The 18,370-nt window shown below is 37.3% G+C and overlaps 1 long non-coding RNA gene across 1 annotated transcript in view; it reads left to right on the top strand.

Annotated features, from left to right (window-relative positions):
• LOC110257192 overlaps positions 4,841-18,370 on the top strand; it is a 41,255-nt gene continuing 27,725 nt past the window's right edge. Inside the window, exon 1 of the long non-coding RNA XR_002339473.1 lies at positions 4,841-5,786. This is a non-coding gene — a long non-coding RNA (uncharacterized LOC110257192). The remainder of the gene's footprint in view (positions 5,787-18,370) is intronic.

Raw genomic sequence — 18,370 nt, 5'->3', positions numbered from 1 at the left:
TTAGTTCTGGCTGCTGTCTTGAATAGGTCATCCACTTGCTCCCACAGGGGTCAAGCTAGTATTGGAGATCTTCCCTGAGTGTTTGCAGCTGTAATGGAAGACCCATGACCTTGTAAAATGAATAGAACCATCTTAGCAAAGGAAGGTCTCTGCTCTTGATATGGGCATTGTGCCAGACTGTGGGCCTAGCAAGAGAGGCCCTGTGTAGGAGGAAGGAAAACTGAGTTAGTTAATAGGAATTTTTACAGGTGCCTCCCTTATCTTTTGCAGAGTGCTGTTCAGAGCAGAAAGAGGGGGGAAGTGAAGGAGAGTCATGCTGGGCTGGATAGCCTTTGCTCTGTACTGCCCCCAGGACATAGTAGGGGTTGGTAAATGATGTGTGTCTGTCTGAGTGTGTTTCTAACCTCTTTTCTTTTTTTCTTTTTTGGCCTTGCCCATGGCATGCAGAAGTTCCCAGGCCAGGGATCGTACCTGAGCCACAGCAATGACAACACAGGATCCTCTTTCCACTTTTTTTTTCTGGGTGTATTTCTAAATGGGGGACAAACTCAAATACCTACAATGTTAATTAGGTGATACAGATGAATGGAATAGATAGAAAGCAGCCTTTCATTTAATGTAATTGAATTTCACAAAAGTATGACTTATTTGTTCCCACTTAAAAACAAATCATTACTTTTTTATGTTCTTCTCTATTCCTATGCAGGCTTCTTGTGTTAATAAAATTGATTCTTTCTGCACAAACATTCTTTGCATATTAAACACAGAAAGGCTATGTTAATTTCCGTAAAGAAATATGCCTACTCCCATTTCTTCTGAAACACCTGGTTTCCTGGCTATTCCTTTAATTGCCCTCCCCCACCCCTTTTTTTTTAAACAAAAAGGATAAAAAGGGCATAAGTAAGAAATAACTTTCCTCACCACCATAAGATAAAAAACAGTGCAAGAGGTGAACTAAATCACCAGACGTGCTGCTGGGGAGGTCACAAGGCCTGGTGAGCTGGAGCGCACACACCCAGGCTAAAGGAACAACTGTAAACAACTTGGAATGTGGGCTTCTCTTGTCGTTGCTTTTATCTTTCAACTGAAGCTGGGAATCTGGAATTTCATGTGAAATCTCCAAATTCTTCAATTCCAGCAACTAATCTGAAAATGCTAAAAACATTTTTTTCTAGCCAAGCAAAATACATTTGTGGGCTGTCTATGAGCCACACATAGGCTGCCATCTTTTTAAAGGTGTTTTCTAAGAGGATGTTTTGTGAGCAAGAGAATGGTATTTGAAAAAATTGTAGGTAAAGGGAAGAATTGTGGAATACAGAGAACAAGAAAGAACTTGGCAAACTCGTATTTATGGTGAAAAACATTAAATTCATAGGCAACTTTTATTAGAGATCTTTTAAGATTAAATAAGCTGTGCATATATTACCTGCCATATTGATGTCAGTGAGAATTCTGCCCAATAGTTCCTTACTCCATGTGTTGTTTACAGAGTTGGGTGAAAGGATCATAATGATTTAATTCACTTTTAAAGTTTGTCTGAAGTATACACATAAGGTGCTCCTATTTTTAAGAAGAAAAAGCACAGAATTTTAAGTTTTTCAAGTCCCCTCTTCCTATCCTACTCCCTGAATCCTCAGTAACCCCCCAGTGAACATTTAGTGTACCTTTCCAGATAATTTTTCAATGATGTTTTTAAAAATAACTTGTTCTATCATCATTTGGTTTGTTCACCAAGATGATATCCTTATCTATCTGTATCTGTTGTTTGATCAGTCAATCAATGTATGTTTCCCCCCTCAAATTCAGAGGGTTATATTAAAGTCACATCTGCCTTAAGGCTGTTGACATAGTAATTAAAAACTTTAAAAACTGTGCCATAGGTTGACAAATTATCTAATTTTATCGCGATTGATAAGTAAATTTAGTCTGATATTCCTTTCAGCCAAGACAAAAGATTACTGTTTTACCCTTTTCTCCCCAAACGACGCCTACTTGAAACTGAATAGTTAAACATTGCTTCTCCTTTTATAATGTCTCCTTTTTTCCTGTTGTTCCACCGTTCAGAGTAATCTTTGCTATCAGAACATTTTTGTTTTATGAGGTAGCAGTTCGAGAATAGGATTGAAATGTCGGAAGAACCTTGTGACAACACATATGCTTTTATTACAAACAAGTCTGAACCAGCTACATTTAGTCACATTTGGAACATTAAACCGTTTTTTTTCCTCTTATGGATGCTTGTTTACATTTTCCAAGTCCATAAGGGAGCAAGTATTTTATCTAAAGAAAGGACAAATGAGAGATCAAAGTTCAAGTAAGTAGGTTTTTCCACGTTCTTCACCCTGAGCTCAGTGTAAGTTAGTATATATTTTCCTATTTGAACATTTTCCTTATTGCATTTTACTGGGATAAAAGTGCACTGCAAAGTTGCTGTAGTAGATATTTTCAAAATTGTCTTAGTGCTTGCCCTAACTCATGTGTACAGTTGTAGTGATGATAATACAGAAGTAATCTAAAACACAGTGAAAATGCAAGAGGATAAATATGGTTTATAATAACTAAAACACTTCAGGAGAAATATATTTTGAAGAACTAATTTTCAAAGACCTTACAATAAACGATCTGTAGTAAAAAGGACATAGTCACATAGGAAATCATACCTAAAGGAATATTTAAGCTGAACGTCTATATATTCTAGAAAGAATGGTTGTCCAATAATAGATTCATTTTTTATTTAGTACTATGTATTGACCAAATATATACATATCTTCTTATCTATTAAATTCTAAGAATAGACAACATGATAGGGAGGAAATAATACTTAAATATCTGTTGTCAGTATTTTATTCATTTACTCCTCACCCTAACTCACTGAAGAGGATATTTGTGTTTTATAGATCAGGGAGCTGACTCTTAGGATAAGTGTCATGCGCTTACATTGCTAGTAAGTGGCAGACTCTAAAACCATTTCTGTCTGTTTCCAAAGGCTGTCTTCTTTCTTCCATACCTCATAATCCTAGCACAAGCTTTTTTTTTTTTTCCTAATGGGAAAGGTCAGAAAATCCTCAATATCCTTAAGGGGGTCTATTTATTTATGGCAAACAGATTTTAACTCACATGGTGAAGCGGGTATATAACTCTGTTAACTGACTCACTGATCATGAAAATTTCTTTCTTCTTCTTTTTAAAGCTGCACCCTTGGCATATAAAATCCATATGGGACTGAATCCAAGCCGCAGCTCTGACCTACACTGTAGCTGCGGCAATGCCATATCCTTAACCCACTGCACCACATCAGGAACTCCAAACATAAGAATTTTTAATTGTGTTTCCAGACAGCTAGTTTTTCCAATAGTCATAGCTATCCTACCTATTTTAAATGTCTTGGTTGGTCCCTCTGCAGCACTGATAATACTTTGGGGCTTTCCTAATACTTATATGAGGTGAGATAGGGAAATGGTTAGGGGTGGCAGAGAGACCTGGATTCAAATTTTGGCCTTGCAAATTACTAGCTTCTGTGCTCTGGGCAAATTGTTAAACTTCCCTGAACTTCTGTTCTCCATTTGCACAATGAGCATATTAATACCAACCTCACAGGATATTAGCAATCTTAGCCTAGTACCTAGTATGTAGCCCCAAAGAAAGTGTTTCTTAAATTCATATGCGAATTTAAGGACATTCTCTGCTTCAAAATAATTTATTGTATATGAATTATTCTTATTTTGGATGAGCTATTTAGTTAAATATACCAATTAATTTTATTCATTCATTTTTTTTCAAATATGACATTCTTTTTGATAGCAGAAGTCTACAAAGAAACCTGCTTAGAAGAAAAAGACACTGAATTCAGGTTTAGCTTTTTGAAAAATAGCTGAAATTTCTCTTTTAGACATTATAAAGAACGTCTATGAAAAGAAAAAGGAAAATTTTATCACTGTTTTTTATTTTTATTTTTATTAAAGTACAGTTGATTTATAATATATTAGTTTCAGGTGTTCAACATAGTGATTCAATATTCTCAGATTAAATTCCATTTAAAGCTGTTTTAAGGTATTGGCTATATCCTCTGTGTTGTATAATACATCCTTATATCCTATTTATTTATTCATGATTGTTTAAACCTCTTAATCCTCTATCCCCATCTTGCCCCTCCCTTCAACCCAGTCGCTACTTGTAACCACTAGTTTGTTCTCTGTATCTGTGAGTCTGTTTCTGTTTTATTTGTTGATTGATTTTTATTTTTGGATTCCACATATAAGTGAAAACCTACAGTATTCACCTTTGTCTGACCTATTTCACTAAACATAATATCCTTCAGATCCATCCATGTTGTTACATATGACAAAATGTCATTTTTTTTAATGGCTAATATTCTATTGTGTATATATACCCATTTTCTTTACCCATTCTTCTATTGATGGAACTTAGGTTGCTTCTATATTTTGGCAATCGTAAACATTCTGCTATGAATATTGGGCTGTATGTATTTTTTTCAAATTAGTGTTTTCTTTTTCTTCATATATAAACCCTGGAGCACAAACAACTCATACACCTCAATATCCCAAAACCAAACAACCTGATTTTAAAAATGGGCAGAAGACCTGAATAGACATTGTTCCAAAGACATACAGATGGCCAACAGGCACATGAAAAGATGCACAACATTGCTAATTATCAGGAAAAGGCAAGTCAAAACCAAAATGAGATATCACCTCACACCTGTCAAAGTGGGTATTGTCTAAAGGATAACAAATAACAAATGTTAGTGAGGATGTGGAGAAAAGGGAACCGTCCTATACTGTTGGTGTGAATGTAAGTCCATGCAGCCCCTATGGAAAACAGTACGGTGGTTCCTCAAAAAGCTAAAAATAGAACCAGTAATGATCCAGCAATTCCACTCCTGGGTATATATCTCATCACTGTTTTTAGTTCTAATATTATTTCCTAGACTTCTAGGTACTTACCTGTAAAAGAAAATGATGGAGAAAAAGAAGGACAGAAGGATGAAGAGAGGAAGGAAGGAAGGGTCCTGGGGAGAGTGGGGAGGGAATTCAGAACACACATTTTCAGTTAAGAATGATGAACAGGGTAGTGTACTCTTCCTCCTCAAATGCCACTGAAATGAAAGGAAAAGAGTACCAAAACCTTTCAGTTTGTTCTTTTGATAATAGGGTAGGGTGGAATCATTAGCAGACCAAAGATAAATTTCTGACCTAAAGAAAGCAAATGAGAACATATTGACATATAAGCCCTGGGACAAAAGGCAACAGCACAGGTGTGAGCCATCTTTCCTAAAATAGCTTGGCTTCCCAGTGAGGGGAACAGAAGGCAGAAGGATTATATATAAAACAGGTGCTCCTTCCCACTTCTGCAGAGCCTGTATGCAGTGCTAACCAGCCCTGGAGAGAGATAATGCTCCCAGTGAGGGTGTGGTCTCCAGAAAACAAAACAAAACATTTTTGTTATGATGTTGGGAATGAAACCCTGATTGCTTTTGTGTTCTTGCCCATGTATCTTAAAGAAGCCTACCCATCAATGAGATTTGCCAGCTTACCTTGAAATCTTCCCAATCAGTGATATCTTTTGAGAAAAAAACAACCTATTCAAACCTACTCAGCAGTAGAAGAAATCCATATAAGCTCCTTGAATTCATCAACCTAGCCTTTCTTTTTAAGTATGGACAGATGACCAATGCTGAAACCAGGGGAAAAGCTACAGCACCAAATAACATAAGAAAGACGAATAAAGAAAGCGATAGACCAAAAGAAATTAAAGTGAAAATTCAGGTAAGAAAATGATTTTTTTCAATTCTTATTAATATCCTCATAGAGATTCAAAAAAATTTAAGTACAAGGTTGTATGCAAAAAGAGAATAGGAAAAAATAATTGGAAATTAAAAATATTTCCCCCCAATTCAATAAAAAGATGAATTTAAAAGTAGAACAACAAGACAAAACTATAGTATGAGGAAAAAATAGGTGACCTTAAAGTTTAATCCAGGAAGTCAAATATCTTTCTATTAAGAAATCAAGTAAGAGGTAGCAAAAAAAAAAAAAAAAAAAAAAAAAAAAAAAAAAAAGGAAGAGATGAATGGGAGGGAGGGAAAAGGAAAAGGAACTGGATTATTATAATAATGTGATGAAGTGTTCATGTTTCTTGCCTAATACAAAAAAAAAAAAAAAAGGCAACTGGGAACTTTAGGAAAAAAACCCTAAGTCTTGTACAAGAAAGTCATTTCCATACATAAAACAAAGTGAACTGTGTCATGAATCTGATGAATTAATTTTACTTTGATTCTTCAATTATTTTCTTTGGCAAAATTTTCCTTACATAGAATTGCATTTCTTTCTCCTGAGGTTCAAATATAGTACTTGATTCTGCAGTGAATAATATTGACCTAATGATAATGTTCGATTGGCTCTTTGTTTTTAATTTTTCAAATTAACCTCTAAACGAAGGTCAGAATCTTTTAAATAAAAGTTATAAATCAAGGACATTGTGACTGTAAATATGAATGCTTTGAATACTGATTATTTAAAGGTCCTAGTATAGCTGGCAAAGCTGGGAGTTGGGAGCAGAGAAGAGGTAAAGGATAAGATAGTGTTCTTATTCCCTACTACACAGAGAATTAAGGTAATGTCTAAAATAATAAAACAATAAAAGGAATTTAAGTACATTATTTGAAATTATATGAAATTGTGAAATAATTCCCATCATATGATTTATGTAACCAATAATAGAGGTAAAGAGTCAGAGTAACCAATGACACCTGGAAGAAAGGGTAGGGAAAAAGTAAGAAGTAATATGAGGTGAATTACTTAATGGTCATAGTGGATCATTGAGGGATACCAGAGCTATATCAGTGGTATTGAGAATTAGATGTAGCTGGCTTAACATCAGCTACTCTAGCGGATCCTAATAGTTATCTAAGTCTTTCTCCTGCACATTTATTAACAAGCTCATTCTTCTAAAATACAGTTCCCAATGAGCCTGCTGATTGAATTTTTGAGAGAATAATTTATACTGTTGATTGGACATATATAAGTTTAGGAAGGCATGAATGGACTTTGCCAAGAGTTTATTATGGTTATTACGTGTTAATGGTCACTGACTTGACTAAATATGTAACAGATTGCCTTCTTTTGAACATGAAAAGTATATCTGTGCAAAGTGGAAGCAAAAGACTATATGGCCTTAGAACTATAAGTAAGTAAATTTATACTATAAATATATATCATAATGTGCTATAAATTATCATCATATGGAGTTGTGTTGACTATAGCTTCTAGGTTGTTTATATCTGGTACTTCTTTTTCATTCTTCTTACTTTTTTTTTAATTGAAGTCAGTTCATTTACAATGTTGTGTTAATTTCTGCTGTACAGCCAAGAGATTCAGTTTATATATACATTCTTTTTAAAATCTTTTCCATTATGGTTTATCATAGAATATTGAATTCAGTTTCCTGTGCTATACAGTAGCACCCTGTTATTCATTCTATATATAATAGTTTGCATCTGCTAACCCCAAACTCCCACTCCATCACTCCCCCACCTCCTCTCTCTGTTGGCAACCACAAATCTGTTCTCTATGTGTCACGCTTCTTATTACTGATATTTTTTTCTTTAACTTTTCTCTCTCTTTCTTCTTCCCTGGCAGTAGTTCATTCATTTTCCCCAATATTTTATATTTCTTAAAACTTTTGGAACATTGATTTTAAGTAAATAAATACTTAGTAATACATACAAGAAATGTATTTCTGTAATACATTAAGATTAAAATAATGACATGTGCTTAACATGCTGTTGAAATTTCAAGCTTAATTTCCAAAAGATTAAGTAAACAAATACTAAGAAAGATATTGACTCACCTGTCAGTGTCAATATTTATAAAATAGCTTTCATGTGATCATTAAAAGCTGGTGGTTTCATTGGCTGGAGGAGCATGTGAAAATCACACCCACCTTAAACACAGGGACACATAACCACCTGAACACCTAAGATGAATGTGAAATGACTCTCTCTAGTTGGTGTTTTGAAGGGTAAAACGGCTTTTCACTTACTACTACTCTGTTCTGTCTGCTGCTATTTTAAGCAGCAATAATTGCACCACCAACACCAAAACTAACATTGTCCTCGAGAATATTTTATGAATACGGTAACACTTTGGATGTGAACTTTTGGTCCTTATGTTATCTGCTCCCCTCTTCATATATTTAAAATGTCATGTTAATATCTGATAACAGTCATAGTAATAATTAGAGACCATGTCTTTTATTATAGTTCAAAAACACTAACCCTGGAATGTATTTGTAATCTGGCTAAAGGAAAAACTCACATGAGGAAGTCAACACATTGATAAGAGGAGCTTATTGTGAAACATTTTTGAGTGTTGCTTAGTTCCAAAACCTTGTTTTTCAGTTTCAAAATAGAGACAGAGTTCACTGGAAAATTTGGAGCTGAAATAGAGCAGGCTGCAGTAGGCCCTTGAGCAAACACTGTCAGCTATTCCTCATGGCCATAGTCATTGGAGGTAGATGTCCGTTGCTGGGTGAATTATTCTCATTTCCAGTTTGCATATATAGAAATTGAGAGGACCAAAACAGTAGACATGTCCGCAGTAGTAAATCAGTGTCAAAAATTGTTGAAATTTAAACAGCAGTACTCACAAGAAGGGTTCTGAAGGATGTTGGTTAATTTCATTGAGACCCTGTATCATGCTTGAAGGTAGAGAGACCTATTAGAAAAGGCCACTACTTTGCATTGCTCCACAATTCATTTATCTCTTTAAAACCAAAGGGGAAAAACCACAACTTGATCTCATAAAACTCACAGTACCATCCCAAACAATATCTTACTTGATAGGATGTTTGTTTAGGTTCCCAAATAGTTGAGCAAGTTAGTGCCTGTTCTTGCCAACTTCTGAGCTTAATATGGAAAAACAGCATAAATAGGCTATCAGGGATATTCAAGAGCTGAGATTTAGTGGGGAGGAGTAAATCACACCAATAAACATCTGTACATTATAATGTGGATTTTGTGTGGTTCAGATGTGCATTAGGCGCTATAGCAGGTCAGATGTAGCAGAGAGATCAACCAGGAGCTAGGGAAGCCTTCCTGGGAAAGGTAATGCTTTAGTTGTGCAGCTTCGGTTTCTTTGATTAGTGGTATTTATTGTCTTGTTTAAAAATACAAATAATACATGATAATATAAATAAGAGAGTAAAACTCAGCTCAAATCTCTTTACCCAAATTCTGGTTTCATTGCTTTCTTACTGAATGAACCTGATTTCTCATATATAAAAACGGGGATAATAATAGTAGTACTTATCCCTTGGAGTTACTAGGACTGCTTAAGTTAGTATATGTAAAGGGTTTGGAAGAATACATGGAGCATAATAAGAGGTCACTAAATAGTAGCTATTATTGGACATCCAATTCACATGTTATGAGGGATTATTTCTAGACTCTATTCTGTTACAGTGACTGGAGTCTAGAAGTTCATGGGGAAATGCCAAGTCTAGCTTTATAACTTAAGTGTGGACAAGTTCTCTCATTTTTTTTTTCAGAATTTTTCTTATTCTTTTAGCATTTTTATGTTTTTAGATGAATTTCACAGTCATTTTTTTTTCAATTTGTAGCAAGCTAATAGAGATTTTTGATTGTCATTATAGAGAATAGATCCAGTTAGGGAAAAATTGAGTTCTTCATAATTTTGAATTTTCCTTTCCACTAAATAGGTGTATCATTCTGTTTATTCAAGTGTTTCTTTGTTTTCTTTAATAAAGACTTATAGTTTTATTCATACAAGTCCTTTTCACTTTTTGATACTGAATATTCTGAGCTAAGTCTTAAAGGATAAACAGGAATAGCCAGACAGAAAAGGAGAAAAATTGTTTGGTAGTACCTTGTTAGCTGCCAGAAGTCATAGTTTTGCTTGGAGCACTTCTAGTTCTAGAAATAATATTCTTCAGTCAATCCACATAAGATGCAAGCAGTAAACTTAACTGGGAAAAATATGTGCTCTTTCCTGCAAAGTAATAGTGGGCAGGCAGCCAGTGTAAGAAATATTTATGCAGCTGTTGCCTGAACTAATCCAAGAAACTTCTGGGGACTGGCAACAACATACATGCTCAGCTTCTTCCGAAACTATTTACTCATTAAAAAAAAGAAAACAAACAAACCCAAGGTCCAATATGCTTTCAACCCTTGTATATGAACCAAGGAGTTTGAATATGGATTGATGTGTGTTTGTGGGTGTTTTGAACAGAGCAGGAACTAGGCAATTTTGTGAAGTGGTTCCAGTTTTCTTTCATTTGCCATTTGATCTGATTTTCAGCCCATCTCACCTCAACTTCAGAACCATGGCCTTGAAATATCATCGCTATGGTTTAATTTCCTACCCACATATTTACATTCAGTGCCCTGTTCAAGCTAACACTAAGCAAGGGCTTCTCCCTCAGATACCTAGTCATGAAGAGCAGGTCTTGGTTAATCTGTGCTTAGCCAAGTGATAAACAGCTATGTGGTCCTCTCCTGTAGAATGTGCCTCAAAGCAATTTTTATTCAGAATTATCCTTCAGATCTCAGAATTTTAATGAGGTTTATGATCCTCCTTCCTGTGACACATTGTTCCTACTCTTTACATCACTGAGGGTTATAGGATTGTATCCTTTCCTTCTCTAAGCCCTTAACAATATTATGTACATTTGGGTAAGGGGACTCACTTCATTCTCAGGCATGAGTCCAACCTACATGCCAGCTTACAACCTAACTGTTGAAAAACATAATAATTAGGCCATTGCTTTTCTCGGTCCTACCAGGCCTATTGACCTGAGATCTCCTATGAAACAACCAGGAAACCAGACACTATCCAGCACTGTTCTCATGTTAATTAAATTTTTACACCTCTCCAACTTCAAAAATCCTGGCGGTTCCATTAATAAAATTGTTCCTTCTACTATTCAACGTAGCCTTACAGGGACTGTAGGAAGAATTACAAAAAGGTAATTAGAATACCACAATTTTTAAAAAAGATTCACTAATTTTTTAGGCAAAAAACAAATAAAAAATGTCCTAAACTTAGAAGTTGCCTTCTGCTGTTCTTCATCCCTCTCCTCCAAGTCCTCAGCCATTAGCAGCCCATGGACTCTTCACAAGAAGATTGTTAAGATATTTTAAAGATAAGGTTATATAATCTAGTGATCAACGTAATCTTAACAAAATAGATGTTTAGATCAAATAATAATTCAACCTTCTGCTCATCTATTGGTTGAGAAATTTATAACACAATTTCTTTGTGTGTCAGGTTGATATGCCAGTATCATCTGTAGTTAATAGTCTTTAATTAGTTATCTAATGAAAGCCTAGAGCAAGCCATTGAAAGGGCATATCGGGGCATAGAGAGTTGAATAGAACAGAATATTCATGTTTTATAAGCTTGGAATGTAGTATACAGGATAAGACAAACATGCTTATAACACTAAAGCAAGGCCTACTGGGGAGAAAGTCAGCTAAGACATTTGTTGAACATATACTGTGAACCCATCACTCTGTTAGGGTTGTGTTAAGTGGAACAATAGAGGTTTCCAATGACATATTAAGCCTCAGTGATCCTGGCATATTCTCAGAAAATGACTTCATGTAGAACATGGAATAAATAAGTCTTTGGCCTTAAAGAATGTGCTGTTTGGAATAGTCCATTTCTGTCAAGTCCATTTTTTAAAAAGCAAGTAGTAGAGTTCTCTTTTGGTGCAGCAGGTTAAGGATCCAGCATTTTCACTGCAGCAGCTCAAGTTGCTGCTATGCTGTGGGTTTGATCCCTGGCCAGGAATTTCCACATGCTTCTAATGCAGCCAAAAAAAAAAAAAAAAAAAAAAAGTAGTGTTCGGCCAAAGAAGGGGGGCATCTGTACAACAACGGCCAGAGAGAAAGGAAACCAGAAGAGAAATATTGATAGTATAGAGGTCACGAATGCCTCTGTTCAAAATTTATAGAGAATGTGGTAATCAGTTATGTTTTCCAGCTGAACTTTTGGAAGTGGAAGAAGCAGAGTATAGTTTAGAAAAGATCAAAGAGAGGCTGAGATAACAGGAAAAGTTTAAACCACATAGATGAAAAATAATGAGGGCCTGGACGAGGACAAGCCAGAGAAAGACCATTTGCAAATCAGAGGCAGAGACAACAGGCTTTCTAGGAAGACTGGATATATGAGAAGAAAGGAAACTACATATATGATGATTGTAGGGTTCCAAGCCTGGTTGAGTAGAAGAATAATAAATTAACAGAAACCATGCAATGGAGAGGAGGAGATGGCTCAGGGAGGAGGATGACATGATGCCATCAGGTGTGGTTTTATTGAGTTTCAAGTGCAAATAACTGGCCATATGAGTCTATAGTAGGTAGAGAAGTCAAGGCTAGAAATATCAACTTAGGAATCAAGTGCCTAAACCTGAGTATTGGAGTCAAAGTGTAAATGCAGTCCCAAGGATAGAGAAGGAAAAGGGGGAACAGGATTCCATAAAAGGTGGAGGAAATTCTACATTTAGTGGCTGGAAACTGAAGATGGCAAAGAGCAAGAGTAAGGCAGGAAAAGGAGCAAAACTGGAGAGCTAGGCATGGGAGCCAAGGAGTTTTAAGGAGGAAGGCCAGCAATGGCGAAGGTCACACAGTGATGGGACAAAGGTCTATTGGATTTTTATACCAAAAACCCACCCCCAAGTCAAGTCATACCCATTTTAAGAAATGACACTGCCTATCTTATCTGAAATGCTCTCATTCTTTTATTTTATCTCTTAAAATAAAGCTTAAGAAATTAATTTATCCATTTTCAGTTCTTGGAAATCAGTCTCTGAAAAAATCTAATTACAATGTCTAAATACTAAGCAAAGTTTTCTATAGCTTTTACCTGTTAAAGGCCTCATGTTCCTAAATAGGCATCCTTCCTCCAAATGCCAAGGACAGAGAGGATGGCATACAAGAGAAAAGTGAGAGAAAAGCATTCATTTACAATTTCTCTCTTTTTCTGTTAGTATGATTTTCTAAAAGATTGATCCAATTGATATAAAATATGGATTTTGCCCTGTAAAAGGTTGAGCTGCATCCTCTCAAAATTCATGTTAAAATCCTACCCCCTACCCCTGTAGCTCAGAATGTGTCTTTATTTGGAAATAGGGTTCTTGCAGATGTAAATAGTTAAGATGAGGTCATACTGGAGTTGGGTGGGCTCCTAATCCGCTATGCCTGGGTCCTTATATAAAGAGGAGATTTGGAGTTCCCATTGTGGCTGAATAGGTTAAGAACCCGACATAGTACCCATGAGGATGCGGGTTTGATACCTGACCTCGGTCTGTGAGTTAAGGATCCAGCGTTGCCACAAGCTGCAGTGTAGATTGCAGATGCAGTTTGGATCTGGTGTTGCTGTGGCTGTGGTGTAGGTCAGTAGCTGCAGCTGCAATTTGACCCCTAGCCCAGGAACTTACATATGCCACAGGTACGGCCATAAGAAAATAAATAAAAAGGGGAAATTTAGACAAAAATACACACAGGAAGAATACCCTGTGAAAATAAAGGCAGAGATTGTGGCGATACAGCCAAAGCCAAGGAATGATAGAAGTTGCCAGCAAATCATCAGAAGTTAGGAAAGTAGCCTGCGATGGAGTCTCGTTCACAGCCCTCAGAAGGAACCCACCCTGCTAACACCTTGATCTCAGGCTTGCAGGGTCTAGAAATGTGAGGCAAATGTTTCTGTTGTGTAAGCCACCTAGTTTGTGGTGCTTTGTTACAGCTTCGCTGGTAAACAAATACAGGTCCATAAGCAAGTGGGTCAACAATATGTTTCCACAGGGGGTGTGCAGTGAAATCTCATGTACCACAGGGAACAGAGTGACTCAGTTCACTCTGAAACAAAAAAATGTATTCCCCAAAGCAGTTTAACACTGCTTCATTTTCCAAATCCGCTTCATTTCCCAGAGACAGCAGTTCTTTGATGAGAGTTTACACTGAGAGGGAACAGCCAGTTTTGGAGAATAAATCTCTTCCACTATTCTCGCTATGTGGGATTAAAGCAACCTAAGAATTTAACTGGCCTGGTCACAATTGTTGGCCTTTGCATCGTTGAACCATCAAAGGTGTTATTAAAATAAAGCCAGATGAAGTTGCCGTTAATGAGAGAAGACTCTGAATGGGTGTTTTTAATGGAGAAAGTGATCGTGATTTCTGGAAATGTACTGTTGGTGCTGACTTTTGATATTCAGTATTACTGGAAAAAAAATACCACTGCCATTTTACAATAAGTGTAGCCTTTGTTTTTATAACTTCAGACATTTACAGCTTCTCATGCCTGCACCTGGCTTGGCAAAAGATTCTTCCTACCCAGTGGAAACATTTTTTCAGAGTTAAGTTGTTGAGTGGGTGGCTTCCATGGCAGAGATACTTAGGGTACCCTTTTATGTATATTCAAAATTATGCCTTTCTGTTTCTAAGACCCTTAGGAGTTGTGGCCAAAGCTTTTCTTCCCAGAGAAAACAAGCTAGATTCTGGCTAACATCCACCGTATTTAAAATATGATCTTGTACAACGTAATATAAATCCATCACTGTCCAAAAATTCTAAAATCTAATTTAGATTCCTCTCAAATTAAAAAAAGCCAGGGCTCTCAAGAGATCATCATCTGCAGAATCTCTATGTTGGTATGCAACTATGACAAATAACCCATGAAATAATATTGTCAGCGTAAATCTGTCTGAACCCAAGGAGATACAGGGCCTCTGTGGTAATGTCGTGATGATCCTATTCCTCTTTCCAACTGGGCTATGGGTATGCTTATCTCCTTTCCTGAGTTTGTTCCAGTTTTCTGTCCAGTGTTTTCCAGAGGTGAAGATAAAAGTAGTAGCTTTCCATTGGCAGGCTTTTAAACTTTGAGTGGCTGTCCATTTAGGCAATGGTTCAAGCCAGTAAAAAGGTAGAGGATGAATGGTGTGACCATGGTGATGACTGAGCATTGAGTGAAGCAGACCAGCCATCAGTCACAAGACCGACCTAATGATAATGACCTACACCTGGCTCTTAGCCTTGGCATTTGGAGACACAGGGAAGGGAGGGATTATGGAGCACTATACACCCCACTGTCTTTCTAGAAGAGGCTGCTGCTCCTCAGCTTATTTCTGCCATGGCAAGTGGGCCAAGTGTGGACAGATTGCCTCATTTTCCAAGAAAGGCCAGAAAAAAAAAATTTTTTTTTATGTCAAGACTTCTGATTTTAAAATGTTAGAAACTAGTTTCCCATTGCTGCCGAAACAAATTGCCACAAACTTTGTGGTGTAAACAATATAAATTCATGATCTCCCAATTTTGGAGTTTAGAAGTGTGCAGTTGGGTTCAGTGGGCTGAAATCAGTTTGTTGGCAGGGCTATGCTCCCTCCAGAAGCTCTAGAGGAAAATCCATTTCCTTACCTTTTCTAGTTTCTAGAGGCTGCCTGCTTTCCTTGGCTCATAGCCTCTTCATCATCACTGCCAGCAGCATAGGATCTTCTAATGTTTCTCTGACTGATCCTCTGCTTCCTTCATCAAGTCTCCTTTTCTGACTTTGACTTTTCTGCCTCCCTCTTTCCCTTAAATAGACCTTTGTGATTATATTGGGCCCATCTGAGTAATCCAGGATAACCTCCCCATCTCAAGATCCTTAATCATATCTGCAAAGTCCCTTTTGCCTTGGAAGGTAACATATTCTCAGGTTGTGGGGATTAGGACATGGATGTCTTGAGTGGGTTTTTATTCTATCCACTCAAGAAACTGATACATTTTTTAATGTAAAGTCTTAAGTAAAACATATCCATCGCTACTATTTTGTGATTTCTGGTTAAGCTCTGGCTATAACATCTCTGAGAGTGAATGCTTCTCCTTTAGAAATGTAGGTATCTGAGCCAACAGCTGTTCCATGAATGTCTGAGGAAAGGGAGTGTCTGAAGCTCCCATTAATGGGAGATGCTCAGGGAGGACCGGGGCATGACATGTCCACATCCACCCTGGACTTCTCTGTGTGATGGAGAAATCCACACACTACTCTGGACCATCTAGCTGGAATACCCCAGGGATACACTTTAGATGGAATGACCTGGAGGCAATGAACAGTGAGGGAAGGGCACCCATTGTGGTTAAGATTGGGGTTTGCCAGAGGTGGAGATTTGCATGGCAGAGGTTATATAAAGTGGAGAGAGGACACTGGATAGGTGTGGATAGGGCAGAAGAGTGAGAATTTGGGGAGGATCCTTGTAGGAGCTGCTGCAAGGGCTTAACTTGTTGGGTACTTTGCCCTAAATATTCCCCTAAATAAATTACTCCTTTCTCAGCCCACTGCCTTTAGTTATCTCAGCAGTTTGGATAGACTGATTCATCACCCAGGTTTGTGGGGTGGTCATGTGGGTTGAACAGAGAAAGAAAAGGCCTGTCTTGTCTTCTGGTCCCATGGGAAGGAGTGGAAGCCCCCCCCCCCCAAAGGGGACTCTGCAGAATTCCCAGCTGGAAATGAGTCATGCCAGATGCTGAGCTAAAAGGTGTAGGGATGAGCAACTCCTGGGTATATAATTCAGTAAAGATATAGGAGACAGAGCCTGTTCCTGGATATACCAGAGGGAAGTGTCTCAGTGCAGAGAAGCAGGCAAGTGGCGGAGGTGGAGGAAGCTGAGCCAGGTCACAGACATTTGTAATATTTTACATGCCTATTGGCATAGATCTTCACTGATCAGACCACTATCTGTGACTTTGGCCAAAGTTTTAAAGCTTTGCATATTGATTTTCCAACCAGATTTCAGTGCAATTAGGGGACCTCAGAGTGAATACTAGTTCATGTCACTATAATCTCATTTCAGATATCAGCAGAAAAAAAATTTTACATGCATATCTGACTGTGGTAATGTGTGACCTCTTTCCAGTCATGGTTTACTCTTACTGCAACTTCAAGAGATGCCTCATTTTTTTTTAATTCTAGTTTTTTAATGGCCACACCGACAGCATATAGAAGTTCCTGGGCTACAGGTCACAGCTGTGGCAACACTGGAACTTTTAACCCATTGTGCCGGGCCAGGGATCAAACCTATGCTTCTGCAGTGACCCACTGAGCCACTGTGGGAACTCCTATTCTAAAAAATTTTTATTGACCTATTGTTGATTTACAGTGTTGTGTTAATTTCTACTGTAGAGCAGTGATTCAGTCATACATATGTATATATTCTTTATTCTTTTTCACTATGGTTTATCACAGGATATTGACTATAGTGCCTGTGCAGTACAGTAGGACCTTATTGTTTATCCATTCTATGTATAATAGTTTGCATCTGCTAAACCCAAACTCCCAGTCCTTTCCCCTCCCACCTCCCCCTTGGTAATCACAAGTCTGTTCTCTATGTCTATAAATCCGTTCCTATTTTGTAGATAAATTCACTTGTGTCATATTTTAGATTCCACATACAAATGATATCATACGATGTTTGTCTTACACTTAGTATAATAATCTCTAAGTCCAGGAGATGCCCCTACTTTTCCCTAAGGCAGAGCTTGGGCACTGATGCAACTGGCACGATGAATGTGACATTAACTGCCCTCATGACAACAGTCTAATAAATCTTCAGCTTTCTTGATAACTTGTATGGATCCAAGCAGAGACAGAATTGGCACAATGACCGGCAGCATATTTTCACATAATTTATGATCTGTGTAGGTCAAAGCTGCAGCACGGCAGGCAGGCTAAGCTGGAATCATGCCTGGTTAGGGTTGTCTTTTCTGCCGGCAAAATGACTGCTTTCTAGCTCATTCCAGCAAGTGTTAGACATTTTACTGAGAATATGTGTACACACACTGCAAACACAATATGAAGAAAAACACCATTTTGCTCATTATTACAACCTCCACACCTCATTTAGTATGGCTACCAGGATTGCCCTCAACAAAGGAATGATAAATAAATGGAGTGGGCTTTGGTCATATAGCATCTGTGTCACCTTAGGCAATTTACCCAACTTGTTCAATATGAGAATAACATCTGTCTCATAAGAACCTTATAAAGTCTAAATGAAGTTATGGATGTGAAGGTTTTTCCGTAAGTCTGAAGTGTCTCATAAATGTATTGGGTTATTTGTGCAAATTGAATTAGGTTTTATTTTTCTGTGTACAGTGTTCTTTAGGAGAAAATGCTAATAATCTTACTAGTTATCTGACCTTTAGGTACTTTATAAATGATTATAATACTTATTTAAGGGCATTTCAGCTAACTAAGTTGCCTGGGGCCCAGAAGCTATTGGTTTTTCAAAATTGCTTTTGATTTTTTTTCTTGGAACACCGCCCCCCCTCCGCAAACTTGAACAAGCCAAAACATTC

Source organism: Sus scrofa, chromosome 15 (assembly GCF_000003025.6).
Source record: "Sus scrofa isolate TJ Tabasco breed Duroc chromosome 15, Sscrofa11.1, whole genome shotgun sequence".
Lineage (NCBI taxonomy): Eukaryota > Metazoa > Chordata > Mammalia > Artiodactyla > Suidae > Sus > Sus scrofa.
The sequence above is the reverse complement of the archived record's forward strand: the minus strand, read 5'-3'. Positions and strand labels throughout refer to the sequence as shown.